The following is a 20,488-nucleotide window of genomic DNA, read 5'->3' as shown; positions in this document are numbered from 1 at the left end:
ACCATTTGCACCGTCCTGGTCAGTTTTATTTTACGTTAGTTGACATTTTGTCCCAACAAAATAAGGATTTGAAACAAATCTATTGTCCACTTCACTAAGTCTATATATTAAAACAGAAAGTTGGCAAAAAAAAAATAATAATTTCACATGCAATTTTTATTGTATCACTGATGCGAGTGCCATTTTTATGTTACATGTCTTTTTAAAACCAATTTTAATTACTATAATTGTGCTTATTTGTCTTAATGTAGACTTTATTTTTAAAAGAAGTTTTAGATTCATAGCAGAATTTAACAGAAAAGACAGACTTCCCATGTACTCTTTTTCTCAACACATTCACAGCCTTCACCACTGCCATCTCACACCAATGTACGTATGTTACAATCAGTGAAACAACCTTGACATGTCATTATCACTTAACACTCAAAGTTTACATTAAGGTTCATTCTTACTGGTGTGTATTCTGTGGGTTTGGAAAATGCATTAATGACATTTCTTCACCATTATAGTATCCTACAAAATAGTCTTACTGTCCTAACAATTCTCTGTGCTCTACCTCTTCGTTCCTCTTTCCCTTTAGACTCCTGGTAACCAATAATCTTTTTATTACATCCACGGTTTTACCTTTTCCAAGGTGTTTTGTAGTTGAATCATAAAGCATGCAGCCTTTTTTAGATTGATCTTTTTCACTTAATACTATACATTTAGGGTTCCTACATGTCTTTTCATAACTTGATAGCTTATTTCATTTTATGGGAAGGATGTATCACAGTGATATTAGGACTTGTTTTAATGACCCATGAGACATAAAGAAATATAATAATTACCACTCTCAGTTTCTATACTTTCCTTTCATTAATGATATCCCCTTAAGAATATTCATATTAAGATTAAGTATATTATTAAAAGTTTGGAATGGTAAAATTTTACTCAGGTTATGAGTGTTTGATTTGACTAGGAAATGAAACCATAATCTAGTATATGTTTCATATTTTCAAATATTTGCTTATTCCCATTAGTATTATAAACACATTCATTAAGAATGTGTTTATTATGTGTTTATATATACTATTTTTTACGTATTAGGATTAGGAATACAACACATTAAAAGAGGTTTTTTTTTTTTTTTGCAATTGAGGGTGTTTTTATTTTATAAGCAAGAACTGAAAGTGGTTTCCAAGTGACTTGTACAATGAAGTAAGTTAAGGGGAACCTGACTTCATTTGGCAGGTGAGACATGGTGCCTTGCATATAACAAATGTGCAAAAATGCTGATGGTCAAGTGAATGACACAAGTCAGTAAGAACAGGTGAATACAGCAAGTCTAAAAGTATTAGTTGCAGAGAGTTGAGAATTTTGGAGGCAATCTTGGAGGGATGGATAACAAAAAGGGATTGTTATACCAGGAGGCAGGGAGGGAAAGGGCATATGACAGGTCAAGAAAGTCACAAAGGGGTAGGAGTTGCAGAGAAAAGACAACAGCATACTTGCTTGGCCATACAGAGGGTCCATATGAGGATGCCATGAGCAGCCAGAGTGGAGTGGTGGGCAATGTAGGGAGGCTCTTGAAGGTCCCCCATGGAGTCATTTAATGACTTTCCATATTATGAGGATGTGGATGACTATTTTGAAATGTCTTGACTTTTGTCCTTTAAAATTGTATGGGTTGCATAACTTTATAGACTTAAGCGGTCTTATGTTTTTTATAAAGCCTTAACTTCACCTTTACATTTTAACACCTATTTTGTGTATCAAAGCTTTATTAACACCACTGTGGTTGTATTTTCTAGAGATTTCATATATATATAATATCTCATTTTGGATATGTTACAGGCTGTGTCTTGATACATTTGAAGAGCTAATTTGAAGTTTTATAATAATAATTAATCCTAATTTCTTAGATAATAGTTCATATTATCTAAATGTTATATAACAATTGTATTTGAAAACATTATCTCTGAATCTCAAAGAATTTCATGAATACTAATTGATCTTCCAAAAAACCATGAGTAAGATTGTGTATGAATTGGGTTGTTTTGCAGCTAATACCCAAGGGGAAAATAAGTGATTTAATCACTGCTGTATAACCAAGTTTTCTAATTCATTATCAATGACTGTAACTGGGTAGTTTTCATATAGTGTGTAAAAACCTCTGACACATCTAACCTGAGAGAAGAAAGAAACTTCCTCTGTGGGAATACCGTGAAGCACTAGATTATAATGTTTTTAAACCTAGGCCCTGATATTTGCAATGTATTTACAATGCTAACTTTGTAAACCTTCAGAAATTGATATATAGAATCTGTTGAACAAGAATTTATTAACGTAAAAGGTAACAACTTGACTCTTGAATTATAAGTGTTATCTTAATTAAATTGGTGTTCTTGTACTACACGTGCCTGGGGACCAGGGAAGTGGATGAGTTCTGTAAATCAAAATATTAATAATACACATGAATTTTAGTTCATTAAATGTCTCTGGATTCCAGATATACAAAGAGATATTTTAATATAGTTTGTGTTGTTCATTAGAGTGCTTTCTTCTACTGATTGCCAACTTTCTGTACCTCGCTGACAATTGCACTGAATTTTCAATTTTTTAATTCACAATAACTATAATCCAGCGTTTTTTATGCTGTAGAGGTTATAGAAAATATATTTTACTATAAACAAGGTAAGTATATATATGTGTACATATAAAACATATTTACGTGTAGCTACTAATGTGTGCGTGTATATATATACAGTACTAAAGATTAGTGGTATTGCCTTTAATTTTTGAATGGATTTTGAGTTAAAACAATTCTCAAAATTTTTGGTTTCTAAATTAATATAAATATGTATTCATTCTATTTTTCTCTTTCCTTTACATAAATGCTTCTTTTGTCAAAGCACATATTTCTTGATCAGTGTATTTTATTGCATGCATCCAGGAGCCTAGGAAATTTTGAGCTTTATATTTCACATTAAAAATGTAGTGATTTTCAAATATTAGTGTTTTTTATTAATTATGTATCTATGTAAGTCATTCAAGTCTTGTGGACAATAAATATATTTCTCCAATAATTATGCATTATAATGCTTACATTTTGCAGTTACTACGTAGAGGGTACAGTTAGAAAATATACTGTTCTGTACTCCAAACCTAAGAGTCACACAATATAACTTTGTAATAAATCTGCACATGTACACACAATTCTAAAATAAAAATTGAAAAATAAGATAAAAAATATACTCTCCCTGACAATATGGAGCTTACATTTTCTTAAGAAATAAGACTTTCATGAAACTTGGTTAGTATAAAGCAAATAGTAAAAGAGAAAAAGTATGATGACTGTTCAAAGTTAAAAGAGAATTCTATGGGTTGAGGGATCAGAAAACCTTCATCAAAAAAGTATCATTTCTACTGACCCATGATGACCAATTAAAATTGGAAATGTAGAGAAAAGGTAGACAGTGGAATAGCACAATGAAAACAAAATAGATAGCATGAAAACGTCAGAAAGGTAAGAAAACATAAAGTATATTCTGGAAAAATGAACTGTTCATTTTGAGGATCTGACTGATATCAAATAACATTAAAAATTCACATAAAATTAAAGTGTTTAGATTTCATTTTCTATTTCATAGTGATATACTGAAAGCATTTACTTCAGTCATATGTTTTGCTCCATACATAGCAAAGTTTATAATAAACAATGTATAGACTACATAAGAGATTGATTTAAAAAATGGAATAAAATCTGTGTATATTTTGCATTGCCATCTCTCACAGAATGGATTATAAATTACCTAAAGATAGAAGTTTTATGTTCTCTCATTCACATGCTCTTATTTTAAAAATCAATTATACCTATTACAGCAGACTGCAAACTATGGTTTAATAGCTGCAAACTATGGTTTAATAAATATGGCATATTAATGACCACACTGGCTGGTACTAGAAAATCCTATTTAAATTTTATAATTTCTCTTTCTAATCAATGTATGCTATGACAACTCAGAATTCTTTATTTCAAGCTGTCAGTATGGCAGACTATCAACACATTTTTACTACATTCTGTCAACCAGATGTCATTCCTTATAGATAAAAACAAGCAGTATGAGCATTGACCAGTCAAGTGCATGCCAATCAGTGTGTTATGAGTTTCTAGTGGTTGAATATACAGCGGTTATATTTAGCTGCTATTTGGCTCATTATGATTAATTATACCTCTTTCTATTTGCATAAATAACTACAAAGTAAAAAGTTTCCATTTAATTTTTTCCCAAATATAAATAGGCATTTTAATTTATAATCATGTTATTTAAATGTTTTTCAGTGATTCAGGTAAAAAATTTAGTTATATATTAAAGTTTGCCTCCCACCTGAAATGTTCTATTTTCCTATGGAAACTCCTCCTTTCATTTGTATCAAATCACAAAAGTTTCTATTTTTCTTCTTTTAAAGTAATCATTAATTAAATTTGTACAGTTACATCATCTTATGAAATAGCATTTTGAATTGACAAAATGATGCATTAATTTGTTAAATGTATCTGATTCTCATTATAGCAGTATACTTTAACAGCTGTAGGTATACATATGCATTAAATGTATCTAATATTATAAAGCTAAAGATTATCAATATTCTCTAAAGATTTGTAAAGATATAGGTATTATAGGATAATTAGCTTCTATCACAATAACATTTTTAGATCTGTATTTAGTATTTATATCTTCACAAAAATTTAAAATAAACACTAATAGCTAGGGCTCGCCTATTTTTTTATTATTGGAAGAAAATAATTATTGAAGTTTTAGAAGTTATTTAACCCTAATAATACATAATTGGAAGCAGGTTACTTTAAATTTCATATCTGCCAGGATTGCACTCAGAATGAATGAGCAATTCTAGTTATTTTTTTGTGTTTCAAAATACAGATAAGGTTGTCCTGGAATGGGACAGCTTTTTATATCAGATTGATACAGTTTTTCCTTCTGCAGTGTTCTTGTAGACCAAGAGTTGTGTCACCAGACTTTTCTTCAAGGGAAAATCCAGCAGCTGCTCCAAGCAGTCACATTCTTCAGGGCTTGTCTCAGCTTCTCAAGGCCGCCTTATTTGAGGGCAGGTTCTTCTCAGAATGGCCCATAGCCAATACACTCTGATCAAGGCAGAGTCTAACATCCCTGGTCATTTGCTGCAAGTTTTCTATTTTAAATACCAATATTTACTGCATAAATCCCCATGGTTTTGGTCAAGACTTCATAGACACACATCACAGTTCTACGTCAGCTCCCTCATACCACCTGTTTTTTACTCATTCCTTACTTGTTGATCAGTAAAAAATACCCCGAACATGAAATGTCAGCTCAGTGTCTCTTCTGTAAAACCAAACCTGCATCAAGAGTATTTTCAGAATACAAAGAACAAGATTCAATATTGCTAATGCTGTTGCTCTGCCTTATATATTATAAAAGTGGGATTAAGCTATAAACATGTTCCATAATTTATGGTAAAAACTTGTTAATAAAAGAAATAAATGTGGTTATTACTTAATGCATAAGGATAGGCACACAAGCTATTACAGTGACAGAAGCTGGTAGTTTCTCTTTGGTCTGTTTCTAGGAGAAAGTTTCCACAGTCCTTTGAGTCCACTGAAACATACCATCAACAGATCAATTTGTTAGCAGCTCATAAGAGACGGTTCTCTTGAGAAGTGTCTGTTCATATCCTTCGCCCACTTTTTGATGGGATTGTTTGATTTTTCGTGTAAATTTGATTGAGTTCTTTGTAGGTTCTGGATATTAGCCCTTGGTCAGATGAGTAGATTGCAAAAATTTTCTCCCAAGGATCTAGAACTATAAATACCATTTGACCCAGCCATCCCATTACTCAGTATATTCCCAAAGGATTATAAATCATGCTACTATAAAGACACATGCACACTTACGTTTATTGCGGCACTATTCCCAATAGCAAAGACTTGGAACCAACCCAAATGTCCATCAATGACGAACAATTAAGAAAATGTGGCACATATACACCATGGAATACTATGCAGCCATCAAAAAGGATGAGTTCATGTCCTTTGTAGGGACATGGATGCCTCTGGAAACCATCATTCTCAACAAACTATCGCAAGATCAGAAACCAAACACCGCATGTTCTCACTCATAGGTGGGAATTGAACAATGAGAACACCTGGACACAGGAAGGGGAACATCACACACTGGGGCCTGTCATGGGGAGTGGGGTGGGAGGAGAGATAGCATTAGGAGATATACCTAATGTAAATGATGAGTTAATGGGTGCAGCACACCAACATGGCACATGTATACATATGTAACAAATCTGCATGTTGTGCACATGTACCCTAGAACTTAAAGTATTTAAAAAAAAAAGAAAAGAGATGGTTCTCGTTGAGTCAGGCGTATTAGGCTACTTCTGTGCACATCATTTATATCGCTTGCCCACAGCAGTTATCTTTATACACATATAGTAACAGCACAAGATATAACACAGCAACATTGACTATAGACACACACCAGACATTCACATGTTTTTATGTTCAGCTATTATAACCCCTGTAGCATAAAACTTTTTCAAGGACACTACATTATTTTTCTATTATCAATTTACATTTTAACTGTAGTCATTACCTTAAAACTTACTCCGATAAAATACTGAGAATACTGCATTATTCCCCGTATTATTGGGAATACTGCATTGAGCAGTATTTGGCTCAGTATTGAGCCATATTGAGCACAGGCATTCGGCTAAGCATTATACAAGGGGTAAAATGCATAACACCTGGCCCTTATAATCAAGGAACTCATTATCTAATGCATTGAACAAGTAGGTAAGAAAATAAGGTAATTGATGGAAGGGAAATAATTAGATGGTATAGTAGAAACATGAAGGACAGCGTGAATAACTTTTGATGTGTTTATTGATCTGTACCAGCTAATCTTACTTCTTCAACTGAGCTACTTCTAATTTGCAGTGGATTTGACAAAATGCATAGACTTTCATTACAATCACGTACAAGGCTAACACTCTGAATGACATTTTGTATGGGCTAACTTCTGAAAAAATATGATTTTCATAGGATATAATTAGTGCCACACACATTTTGAGTATTTGAGGAAATTTTGAAAATTACCTTCTGGACCTCCTCTCTATTTCAGTTAGATGATTTGCTGGAATGCTGAGTTTCATATATGAGTTATTATTGTTTCACTATACCTTTCACCAGGTTGTGAGGGAGAAAACATGCAGGTTGTCTATGAGATCAATCATTAAACCCAACGGCTTAAAAGAACAGAATGCTGAAGAATGTAAAGACAACAGTTCTTTGAATCCTGCTGATTTCCTTGAAGAGGTTCTTGGAATTTTTGCCTGACCTCTTTCTCTTTCTCACAGGCATGGAGTCAATTACGCTTATGTTCAATGTGGGGCAAGAACCATCTCGCTTTACTCCATGTTCCCTTCTTTTTTTCCGAGATGTGGATGCCCTCAAAAAGCTTCTACTCATTCAACAAATATTCACATAGTACTTATTATGTGCCAAATGCTCTGCTAATTATTGGGAATACTGCAGTGAGCAAATTGGATGAGAAATCACTTCTCTCATAGAATTTATACTATGAGAGAGTTAGAAAAATAGTAACAAAATAAACGAGTGAAATGTAAAGTGTGTCAGAGGGTAATGAGTTCAATGGATAAATAGAAAGCAGGAAATGGGATAGTATGCACAGGTGTGTGAAAGATTGATATCAATTTTTTATGTGGTGGCTAGGAAAGTTCTTATTGAGAAACTGGTATTCCAGCCAAAAGTTTCAGGAGAAGGAATATGTCATATATTTCATGGTGGGAAGAATATTCCAGATGAGGAAAGAACAATTGCAGAGGTCTTGGAATTTAATCCTAACTGGGGAAATCAAGGAAAGACAGGAAGATCTGTGGAACATTCTATCATGCTCCTCCAGGCTACTACATTTTTTTTTCTTTTTTTTTTTGAGGCAGAGTCTTGCTCTGTTGCCCAGGCTGGAGTGCAGTGGCACGATCTGGGCTCACTGCAAGCTCCGCCTCCCAGGTTCAAGTGATTCTCCCACCTCAGCCTCCCAAGTAGCTGGGACTACAGGCGCCTGCCACCACACCCGGCTAATTTTTTGTATTTTTAGTAGAGAGACGGGGTTTCACCGTGTTAGCCAGGATGGTCTCAATCTCCTGACCTCGTAATCTGCCCACCTTGTCCTTCCAAAGTGCTGGGATTACAGGCGTGAGCCACCACGCCCATCCCCCAGGCTATTACATTTTAAGAAGCTGGTTTACACACAGGAAGCAAGGAGGCCAAAGGCAGCAGCAGGGGCCCATACATTCATTAGACAATAAGAGACAATAAGAGATTCATTAAGGTCTGTAAGTAAGTGTTGGAAATATGCATGCGGCTTTCCGTATAGGCCATGTTTTTAATAATTAGTATAATATTTTGATTTTCCATCTGCTATTACATATTCCTGAATCAGATTTGAAAAGAGGCAGCAAAAGGGATTTTATTGTATTACTTATTTAAATACTAATAGATCTAGATATTAAGTAATCTCAGCAAATAGATGTAATATAAGATCTCTTAGACACTTTTATAGGCAATATATGTGGTTATAATATTTATTTTTGTTAACGTAAAATTATTGAAGATTTAAGTAATTTTTATGCCATCATTTTCATTCTCCTCTATTCCTCCCTCCCACATCTTTTTCTTTTCTCTCTTTTACTTTTCCTCTTTTCTTTCCTCTGTCCTATTCTCTTTTTTTGCCTCCTTTGGTAAGTAACCCTATCCTTAATTTTATCTTAAGGTGGTAGTGTTGGGTGTGAGAGTTAGGGAAAACACATATGAAAGTAAATAATGATAACGTTCTGATAGTCAGCAACTTTATAATTTCAATTTTTAAAAATGTTCTGAGAGGATTTTACATGTAAGCATTTAAAGATCCTGGGTGATTGCTTAGTATTTGGTGCATAATTAAGGGAAAAAGTGACTGCTTTATTTTAATACAATTGTTAGATTAAAGGCCAAGTGAGTTATAATGATCCATTCTGTTAGGCAATAGGAGGAAGATATATAATTAAATGTTACTTCCCACCCTTCCACGGAAGCCAGCAACCTTGGCCTACTCAATTACTTCTCTGGATAAATGTTTTGATAGATAACATTGGCATGAGCATTGTATTCTTGCCCTTGTTTCTAGCAGTTTCTAACAGTCATACAAAAACTACTAAAAGCGTGAAAGGCAAGGGGTTAAGTGACTCATACAAATGATTATACATTTGATCTTGGCTTTCCATGTATATGTGTTTAATTAAATACATTGGTCTTTAAAAGCAATAACTCTTAATATTGCTCTAAGTATAAACTGACTTAAAATATTTTTGTGTCTACTCAATCAATTTTTAGTGAACTGTCCTATGATTTTCCCCATATCTAGAATAAAGTAAGCATGCAAGAAAAATAAATTACAATAAGATTTATATAATGCAGTTATGAGAGCAAAAAATAAATACATATACAAATGAAAAACCAAGGCATTTGTCTTGTTTTCAGGCCCCTCACCATACCAAGTTCGCCAGTTGATTCCTATCATGATGATCCATATTCTTTTATCCTTTACTGTTACATTTTGGAGTAATTCATTCAGATATTTAAAAACTTAGTCTATAATCTGACCTTAGCCCTTAGTTATCTGGGTCACATTGACCAGTGGAGAAAGCATAAACCCTGTTCTGACTCAATGGCAAGAAAGATAAGCCTCCATTTGTTTCCGGTCTGACAAAGCACTCACAAGGGATCATTGCTCTCAGGCTCCTGATAAGAGAGTTTCTAGAATGTCTGTCATGTCGCTAACACTCTAATTTGTTTTGTGCTTGGTTAAAATAAGGTCGCTTAAAATAGCCTCCATGGGTATTATTTATTTGTTAAAAATTGACCTTCATTTCACACGGGTCTATTTTGTTTAAATTTGTTGTACGTTGACCTAGCCGTGTGTCACACCCCTGTACCCTTCAGTAACAGACAGGGTGCCTTTATCAAGGTAAATGAACATGAAAAGTGTTGCTGCTCTTAACACTCCCATTAATTGACTGCCTTTAGTGTTGTGCTCTCTGTGAATTAAAATTGGCGTGTTTAGGTCTGAATTAAACTCGCTGTGCCTTCTTTGCATATTTTTGTCACAGATTTTTTTCACAGTTGCTCATCATCTCCTTTTTTCCCATTAGGGATGGTTAGCATACCTCCATACCACACTCTTGTATTGCAACAGATGGAGAAGAAAACTTATCGGAATTACATGTCTTTATATTTTCATATAATTAACCCACTGAAAAGGTTGTACAAAATAATGTAAAATTGTATCAATTTTTATCAGCCTAACCCAATATAATGCCTGACATTCATAGAATGGTATCGCAAACTTTTACTACCATTAATTATTTAATTTTCACAATTATCCTATGAAATAGTTAGACTATTTGTCAGTAAGAATATTCTGACTTAAAGTAAATGACTCATTTATGATTATCCCAAGTGATCAAAACTTAGATTGATTCCATGTTATCTGATTCTAAGTAATAGCTTTTATCAAATAAGTTTAAAAAGCAAAAAGTGAATGAGAGGAAACCAGATAATAATAATAAACATCTTACATAACTTTACAGCTAAAAAGTTTCTTAAACAATTCAAAAAAGTTAGGTAATAGTTTATGAAGACAAGTTCTACATAGTTTAAGCCTACACCTGCCTCAACGACTAAAGTAGTCTTCTAAATCCTGGTGGAAACGAGATTCTAGCACCACTCATTCTTCTAAGTAAAAATGATATTTCATGAAAAAAATAGTTCATCTGGAAACATGAATCATCAAATATTCAAAACAACAACAAAAATTGTTTTAGATAATCAGCATATTTTTGTAATACAACAGAAGTGTTTTATCTGCATGCCTCATTTTGGCACATAGAATATGAAAAATATTCAGGTGAATATTTAATAACATCAATAATTGTACTACTATATAAAAGACAATCTTAAATGAAACTAGCTTTAAAACAAATCTGTAAATATATGGCATTTAAAAATATGACTGTTAGTTTACTTTTGTATCCCTACCTGGATTTATCTTATGGCACCAGCAATTTTGCCCACAATTATTTATGCTCCATCAGTGTAGATGTCATCATAGTTTAAACGGACAAATGACATCTCGGTATTATTGTGAAAACATTTTTTTTGTGAAGGGGGTGCGGAGTTTCTCTCTTGTTGCCCAGGCTGGAGTACAAAGGCACGGTCTCAGCTCACTGCAATCTCCACCTCCTGAGTTCAAGCGATTTTCCTGCCTCAGCCTCCGAGTGGCTGAGATTAGTGGCCCACGCATCAAGCTGTGCTAATTTTCATATTTTTGTAGAGAGGGGATTTCAGCATGTTGGCCAGGCTCGAACTCCTGACCGCAGGTGATCCACTGGCTCCGGCCTCCCAAAGCGCTGGGATTACAGGCATGAGCCACCATGCCCGGCCGTGAAAACAGTTTTTAACCTAATGCTCTCGAGCAATATTTCAAAGGTAGCCTAAGACACGGGGAGCAGAGTCACTTTTCGTTTTTTGCTTGTTTGTTCGTTTTTTTTTTTGTTTTTTTTTTTGTTTTCCCTAAAACAGCAGGAGCAGAGTCACTTCTAGTTTTTTGTTTTTGTTTGCACAAAAAGATTTCTAGGCTTCATGTTCTACTTACTGAATCAGAAACTCTGGAGGAATATGAATTTTAAGACGCTCAGAGTCAATGTTTATGGGCAGTATTGTTTGAGAACCACTGTTCTAGGAGTTCCCAAAGGGCAGGTCATGCAAAAATTTCAAAGTCCGAGTTTGCCATTTAGTCTCCTTTACGCTTTTCCTCTTTGAATTTTTTAAAAATCCAACGTGGTAGTATAAACCTACCTTAGTCATCTGAATTTATAATATAACTAATGTATTCAACAAATTCCTCACTAAATGTGTACATAAGTGTAGCGTCTCCTGGTTATTTCTATTACTGTCTCTTAGAAAAATGCTTTCTTGTTCCATTGTCCTGCTCTTTTGGAAGGGACAGTGAGGAGTGACAGGAAGGAAGAAACAAGACAGTAGAAAAAATGGGATTTTTTTTTTTTTTTTTTTTTTTTTTTTTTTTTTTTTTAACACATTTCCTCCTGCATTCTAGGACCACTAGTCTTCAGGGGTATTCTGGTAGATAGGTGGATTGAGGAAGATTCAGACAGCACCTCTCACTGTCCTTAGTGCTGCATGTTCTATTTGTCAGATGTCATTCCACAAGGTTATTCACTTTTTAAAATATTATTATTTCTCTCTTCAAGGGTTTGTTTTCTCAATTTCATTGAGCTTGCCAGTATATAGCTTTATCTCAGAGTTGATGTTTTCTCCCATGAGGTTTTCAGGCACAATATAAGAAAGGATGCTTCTAGACACTGTTCAGCTTTTTCTAAACATTCTGTAATATTAATAACTAAGGCCATTTCTACCCAAAACATTCAAACGTGATTAATTCTCTACCCTAGTAAAAACAAATCTTACCAGACTTCTTATGTCTTGACATTTTTGGTTAATATCTTAAAAGCAAGACTTTATGTTTCTATCCTAGGTTATTTACCTACTGTCTTTGCTATGTAAAGAGCTACAGTCATCTTTTGTTATTCATAGGGGATTGGTTTCAGAACCTCCCATGTATACCAGCATCCATGGAGGCTGAGGTTTCTGATATATAATGGCTCACTATTTACATATAACCTGTGCACATCCTCCTACATGCTTTAAATCATCTCAAGATTACTTACAATACCAAATATAATGTAAATGCTAAATAAGTGACTGTTATACTATATTGTTTAGAAAATAATAAATCTGCAAACTTTCAATACAGATGCAACTTTTTTTTTTAATTATACTTTAAGTTCTAGGGTACATGTGCATAACGTGCAGGTTTGTTACATATGTATACTTGTGCCATGTTGGTGTGCTGCACCCATCAACTCGTCAGCACCCATCAACTCGTCATTTACATCAGGTATAACTCCCAATGCAATCCCTCCCCCCTCCCCCCTCCCCCCTCCCCATGATAGGCCCCAGTGTGTGATGTTCCCCTTCCCGAGTCCAAGTGATCTCATTGTTCAGTTCCCACCTATGAGTGAGAACATGCAGTGTTTGGTTTTCTGTTCTTGTGATAGTTTGCTAAGAATGATGGTTTCCAGCTGCATCCATGTCCCTACAAAGGACACAAACTCATCCTTTTTTATGGCTGCATAGTATTCCATGGTGTATATGTGCCACATTTTCTTAATCCAGTCTGTCACTGATGGACATTTGGGTTGATTCCAAGTCTTTGCTATTGTGAATAGCGCCGCAATAAACATACGTGTGCATGTGTCTTTATAGCAGCATGATTTATAATCCTTTGGGAATATACCCAGTAATGGGATGGCTGGGTCATATGGTACATCTAGTTCTAGATCCTTGAGGAATCGCCATACTGTTTTCCATAATGGTTGAACTAGTTTACAATCCCACCAACAGTGTAAAAGTGTTCCTATTTCTCCACATCCTCTCCAGCACCTGTTGTTTCCTGACTTTTTAATGATTGCCATTCTAACTGGTATGAGATGGTATCTCATTGTGGTTTTGATTTGCATTTCTCTGATGGCCAGTGATGATGAGCATTTATTCATGTGTCTGTTGGCTGTATGAATGTCTTCTTTTGAGAAATGTCTGTTCATATCCTTTTCCCACTTTTTAATGGGGTTGTTTGTTTTTTTCTCATAAATTTGTTTGAGTTCTTTGTAGGTTCTGGATATTAGCCCTTTGTCAGATGAGTAGATTGCAAAAATGCTCTCCTATTCTGTAGGTTGCCTGTTCGCTCTGATGGTAGTTTCATTTGCTGTGCAGAAGCTCTTTAGTTTAATGAGATCCCATTTGTCAATTTTGGCTTTTGCAGCCGTTGCTTTTGGTGTTTTAGACATGAAGTCTTTGCCCATGCCTATGTCCTGAATGGTACTACCTAGGTTTTCCTCTAGGGTTTTTATGGTATTAGGTCTAACATTTAAGTCTCTAATCCATCTTGAATTAATTTTCGTATAAGGAGTAAGGAAAGGATCCAGTTTCAGCTTTCTACTTATGGCTAGCCAATTTTCCCAGCACCATTTATTAAATAGGGAATCCTTTCTTCATTTCTTGTTTCTCTCAGGTTTGTCAAAGATCAGATGGCTGTAGATGTGTGGTATTATTTCTGAGGACTCTGTTCTGTTCCATTGGTCTATATCTCTTTTTGGTACCAGTACCATGCTGTTTTGGTTACTGTAGCCTTGTAGTATAGTTTGAAGTCAGGTAGCATGATGCCTCCAGCTTTGTTCTTTTGACTTAGGATTGTCTTGGAGATGCGGGCTCTTTTTTGGTTCCATATGAACTTTAAAGCAGTTTTTTCCAATTCTGTGAAGAAACTCGTTGGTAGCTTGATGGGGATGGCATTGAATCTATAAATAACCTTGGGCAGTATGGCCATTTTCACAATATTGATTCTTCCTATCCATGAGCATGGTATGTTCTTCCATTTGTTTGTGTCCTCTTTTATTTCACTGAGCAGTGGTTTGTAGTTCTCCTTGAAGAGGTCCTTTACATCCCTTGTAAGTTGGATTCCTAGGTATTTTATTCTCTTTGAAGCAATTGTGAATGGAAGTTCATTCATGATTTGGCTCTCTGTTTGTCTGTTACTGGTGTATACGAATGCTTGTGATTTTTGCACATTAATTTTGTATCCTGAGACTTTGCTGAAGTTGCTTATCAGCTTAAGGAGATTTTGGGCTGAGACAATGGGGTTTTCTAAATATACAATCATGTCATCTGCAAAGAGGGACAATTTGACTTCTTCTTTCCCTAACTGAATACTCTTGATTTCTTTCTCTTGCCTGATTGCCCTAGCCAGAACTTCCAACACTATGTTGAATAGGAGTGGTGAGAGAGGGCATCCCTGTCTTGTGCCAGTTTTCAAAGGGAATTTTTCCAGTTTTTGCCCATTCAGTATGATATTGGCTGTGGGTTTGTCATAAATAGCTCTTATTATTTTGAGATATGTTCCATCAATACCGAATTTATTGAGTGTTTTTAGCATGAAGGGCTGTTGAATTTTGTCAAAAGCCTTTTCTGCATCTATTGAGATAATCATGTGGTTCTTGTCTTTGGTTCTGTTTATATGCTGGATTACGTTTATTGATTTGTGAATGTTGAACCAGCCTTGCATCCCAGGGATGAAGCCCACCTGATCATGTTGGATAAGCTTTTTGATGTGCTGCTGAATCTGGTTTGCCAGTATTTTATTGAGGATTTTTGCATCGATGTTCATCAGGGATATTGGTCTAAAATTCCCTTTTTTTGTTGTGTCTCTGCCAGGCTTTGGTATCAGGATGATGTTGGCCTCATAAAATGAGTAAGGGAGGATTCCCTCTTTTTCTATTGTTTGGAATAGTTTCAGAAGGAATGGTACCAGCTCCTCCTTGTACCTCTGATAGAATTCAGCTGTGAATCCATCTGGTTCTGGACATTTTTTCATTGGTAGGCTATTAATTATTGCCTCAATTTCAGAGCCTACTATTGGTCTATTCAGGGATTCAACTTCTTCCTGGTTTAGTCTTGGAAGAGTGTAAGTGTCCAGGAAATTATCCATTTCTTCTAGATTTTCTAGTTTATTTGTGTAGAGGTGTTTATAGTATTCTCTGATGGTAGTTTGTATTTCTGTGGGGTCGGTGGTGATATCCCCTTTATCATTTTTTATTGCGTCTATTTGATTCTTCTCTCTTTTCTTCTTTGTTAGTCTTGCTAGCGGTCTGTCAGTTTTGTTGATCTTTTCAAAAAAACAACTCCTGGATTCATTGATTTTTTGGAGGGTTTTTTGTGTCTCTATCTCCTTCAGTTCTGCTCTGATCTTAGTTATTTCTTGCCTTCTGTTAGCTTTTGAATGCGTTTGCTCTTGCTTCTCTAGTTCTTTTAATTGTGATGTTAGGGTGTCAATGTTAGATCTTTCCTGCTTTCTCTTGTGGGCATTTAGTGCTATGAATTTCCCTCTACACGCTGCTTTAAATGTGTCCCAGAGATTCTGGTATGTTGTATCTTTGTTCTCATTGGTTTCAAAGAACATCTTTATTTCTGCCTTCATTTCGTTATGTACCCAGTAGTCATTCAGGAGCAGGTTGTTCAGTTTCCATGTAGTTGAGCAGTTTTGATTGAGTTTCTTAGTCTTGAGTTCTAGTTTGATTGCACTGTGGTCTGAGAGACAGTTTGTTACAATTTCTGTTCTTGTACATTTACTGAGGAGCTCTTTACTTCCAATTATGTGGTCAATTTTTTGAGTAAGTGCAATGTGGTGCTGAGAAGAATGTATATTCTGTTGATTTGGGGTGGAGAGTTCTATAGATGTCTATTAGGTCTGCTTGCTGCAGAGATGAGTTCAATTCCTGGATATCCTTGTTAACTTTCTGTCTCGTTGATCTGTCTAATGTTGACAGTGGAGTGTTGAAGTCTCCCATTATTATTGTATGGGAGTCTAAGTCTCTTTGTAAGTCTCTAAGGACTTGCTTTATGAATCTGGGTGCTTCTGTATTGGGTGCATATATATTTAGGATAGTTAGCTCTTCCTGTTTAATTGATCCTTTTACCATTATGTAATGGCCTTCTTTGTCTCTTTTGATCTTTGAAGGTTTAAAGTCTGTTTTATCAGAGACTAGTATTGCAACCCCTGCTTTTTTTTGTTCTCCATTTGCTTGGTAAATCTTCCTCCATCCCTTTATTTTGAGCCTATGAATGTCTCTGCGTGTGAGATGAGTCTCCTGAATACAGCAGACTGATGGGTCTTGACTCTTTATCCAGTTTGCCAGTCTGTGTCTTTTAATTGGAGCATTTAGTCCATTTACATTTAAGGTTAATATTGTTATGTGTGAACTTGATCCTGCCATTATGATATTAACTGGTTATTTTGCACATTAGTTGATGCAGTTTCTTCCTAGCCTAAATGGTCTTCACATTTTGGCATGTTTTTGCAATGGCTGGTACCGGTTGTTCCTTTCCATGTTTAGTGCTTCCTTCAAGGTATCTTGTAAGGCAGGCCTAGTGGTGACAAAATCTCCAGGCATTTGCTTATCTGTAAAGGATTTTATTTCTCCTTCACTTATGAAACTTAGTTTGGCTGGATATAAAATTCTGGGTTTAAAATTCTTTTCTTTAAGAATGTTGAATATTGGCCCCCACTCTCTTCTGGCTTGTAGAGTTTCTGCCGAGAGATCTGCTGTTAGTCTGATGGGCTTCCCTTTGTGGATAACCCAACCTTTCTCTCTTGCTGCCCTTAAGATTTTTTCCTTCATTTCAACTTTGGTGAATCTGGCAATTATGTGTCTTGGAGTTGCTCTTCTCGAGGAGTATCTTTTTGGCGTTCTCTGTATTTCCTGTATTTGAATGTTGGCCTGCCCTACTAGGTTGGGGAAGTTCTCCTGGATGATATCCTGAAGAGTGTTTTCCAACTTGGTTACATTTTCCCCCTCACTTTCAGGCACCCCAATCAGACGTAGATTTGGTCTTTTTACATAATCCCATACTTCTTGCAGGCTTTGTTCATTTCTTTTTCTTCTTTTTTCTTTTGGTTTCTCTTCTCACTTCATTTCGTTCATTTGATCTTCAATCGCTGATACTCTTTCTTCCAGTTGATCGAGTCGGTTACTGAAGCTTGTGCATTTGTCATGTATTTCTCATGTGGTGGTTTTCATCTCTTTGATTTCGTTTATGACCTTCTCTGCATTAATTACTCTAGCCATCAATTCTTCCACTTTTTTTTCAAGATTTTTAATTTCTTTGCGCTGAATACGTAATTCCTCCTTTAGCTCTGAGAAGTTTGATGGACTGAAGCCTTCTTCTCTCATCTCGTCAAAGTCATTCTCCGTCAAGCTTTGATCCGTTGCTGGCGATGAGCTGCGCTCCTTTGCCAGGGGAGATGCGCTCTTATTTTTTGAATTTCCAGCTTTTATGCCCTGCTTTTTCCCCATCTTTGTGGTGTTATCTGCCTCTGGTCTTTGATGATGATGGTGACGTACTGATGGGGTTTTGGTGTAGGTGTCCTTCCTGTTTGATAGTTTTCCTTCTAACAGTCAGGACCCTCAGCTGTAGGTCTGTTGGAGATTGCTTGAGGTCCACTCCAGACCCTTTGCCTGGGTGTCAGCAGCAGAGGCTGCAGAAGATAGAATATTGCTGAACCGCAAGTGTACCTGTCTGATTCTTGCTTTGGAGGCTTCCTCTCAGGGGTGTACTCCACCCTGTGAGGTGTGGGGTGTCAGACTGCCCCTAGTGGGGGATGTCTCCCAGTTAGGCTACTCAGGGGTCAGGGACCCACTTAAGCAGGCAGTCTGTCCCTTCTCAGATCTCAACCTCCATGTTGGGAGATCCACTGCTCTCTTCAAAGCTGTCAGACAGAGTCGTTTGCCTCTGCAGAGGTTTCTGCTGCTTTTGTTTACTGTGCCCTGTCCCCAGAGGTGGAGTCTACAGAGACAGGCAGGTTTCCTTGAGCTGCTGTGAGCTCCACCCAGTTTGAGCTTCCCAGCGGCTTTGTTTACCTACTTAAGCCTCAGCAATGGCGGGTGCCCCTCCCCCAGCCTCGCTGCTGCCTTGCCACGAGATCGCAAACTGCTGTGCTAGCAATGAGGGAGGCTCTGTGGGCGTGGGACTCTCCCGGCCAGGTGTGGGATATAATCTCCTGGTGTGCCTCTTTGCTTAAAGTGCAGTATTGGGGTGAGAGTTACCCGATTTTCCAGGTGTTTTGTGTCTCAGTTCCCCTGGCTAGGAAAAGGGATTCCCTTTCCCCTTGCACTTCCCAGGTGAGGCGATGCCTCGCCCTGCTTCAGCTCTAGCTGGTCGGGCTGTAGCAGCTGACCAGCACTGATTGTCTGGCACTCCCTAGTGAGATGAACCCAGTCCCTCAGTTGAAAATGCAGAAATCACCTGTCTTCTGAGTCGCTCGCGCTGGAAGTTGGAGACTGGAGCTGTTCCTATTCAGCCATCTTGCCCATCCAGATGCAACTTTTTTCCCCAGATATTTTCAATCTGTGGTTGGTTGAATCCAGAAATGTAGAACCCAATGAGTAGAGTGTCAACTGTACCTGCCAACACCTCTATCTTCCTTGCTATAAAGAGATCTTTCAATTTTATATCATTTGCCACCATTTTTCAACTCCTTCTCTCTACATTCTCTATGCCACCATACCAGTCAATGGTTAGCAAATTGCTACCTCCTCAACCTCTTTATTAAGTAGACTTTGCATCTTTTAGCCTTAATTAGTGCTTACATTCTTACCAAAGTCTCTTTCTTTTTCAGGAACATTGCATTTCCACCATGTTTCAAACAAAGCCCATGTGCTGCTGTGAAGCCCAAATAGTTTTCTTGATTTTTAGGACTGTATGTCCAACCACAACATTCAATACTGTGAACTGTTCCCTTCAAACTATAGTTGTAGCTTACTATGATCAGACTGAGTTAGATGCCATTTATTCATTCATTTTTTCATTCACAGAAGCATGTATTAAGAACTTACTTTTGGATATGTCTTAATTTTGGATATGTGCCATAAGAATGGTAGGCAATTAAGAGAAAAACTTGCAGGTTTAATGTAAAGAGTGATTTCTAAATAATTAATTGCAATATAGTGTTACCCTATGAAAGATGGTTATAGACATAGCAGTAAGTTCATGAAGACTGGAGCATTTAATATATCTTGAACATATCAGAAGAGTTTTATAGAACATAATGAATCTTAATCTGTATCCTAAACCATAATTTACAGGTGTAGTTACATGAATGGAGAAGAAATGTGGAACCACAGAAGTGTTTAAGCTGCCACTGTGATATGATGCATGCTTTCATCCTCATATTTCAGATATATTGTGTTTTTTACCTGTCTATACTCATGAAAGACACTCTATCTTTTTTAAAAATTCCTGTGTCTGGTACAAAACATGACATATAATTGGCATCCAGTAAATCTTTTTAATTAACAAGTGACTGGGTAGTTTATGCAAGCTTTTAGTAGAAGAGCCAGCACAAGAACCCAGATCCTATTATCTCAGTTGATTAAAAAAAAAAGTCATACTTTCTACGTATACTGGGATGCTGATTTAAAAGTATGTGACATAGCGTAAGCTGTCTTTTAATTTGACCTTTAAACTGAGGTTTAAAATCTTCCACCATTAAATGAGTGTCAAAGTTTGCACATTTGTGGATTTTAACATATTATTTGCAACACCTCAAAAATAATCATTTATGAAATGGCTGAGACGCAAGAAAGATGGAAGTTAGACTTCAAAAAAGAACTTTTATAGTTGACTGGAGACCCTTATACCTTGATGAACATTTTTAATGTAGAGCTTTACATTACATTACCCAGAATATTT

Source organism: Chlorocebus sabaeus, chromosome 22, assembly GCF_047675955.1.
Source record: "Chlorocebus sabaeus isolate Y175 chromosome 22, mChlSab1.0.hap1, whole genome shotgun sequence".
Classification (NCBI taxonomy): Eukaryota; Metazoa; Chordata; class Mammalia; order Primates; family Cercopithecidae; genus Chlorocebus; species Chlorocebus sabaeus.
Note: the sequence above shows the minus strand (reverse complement) of the source record.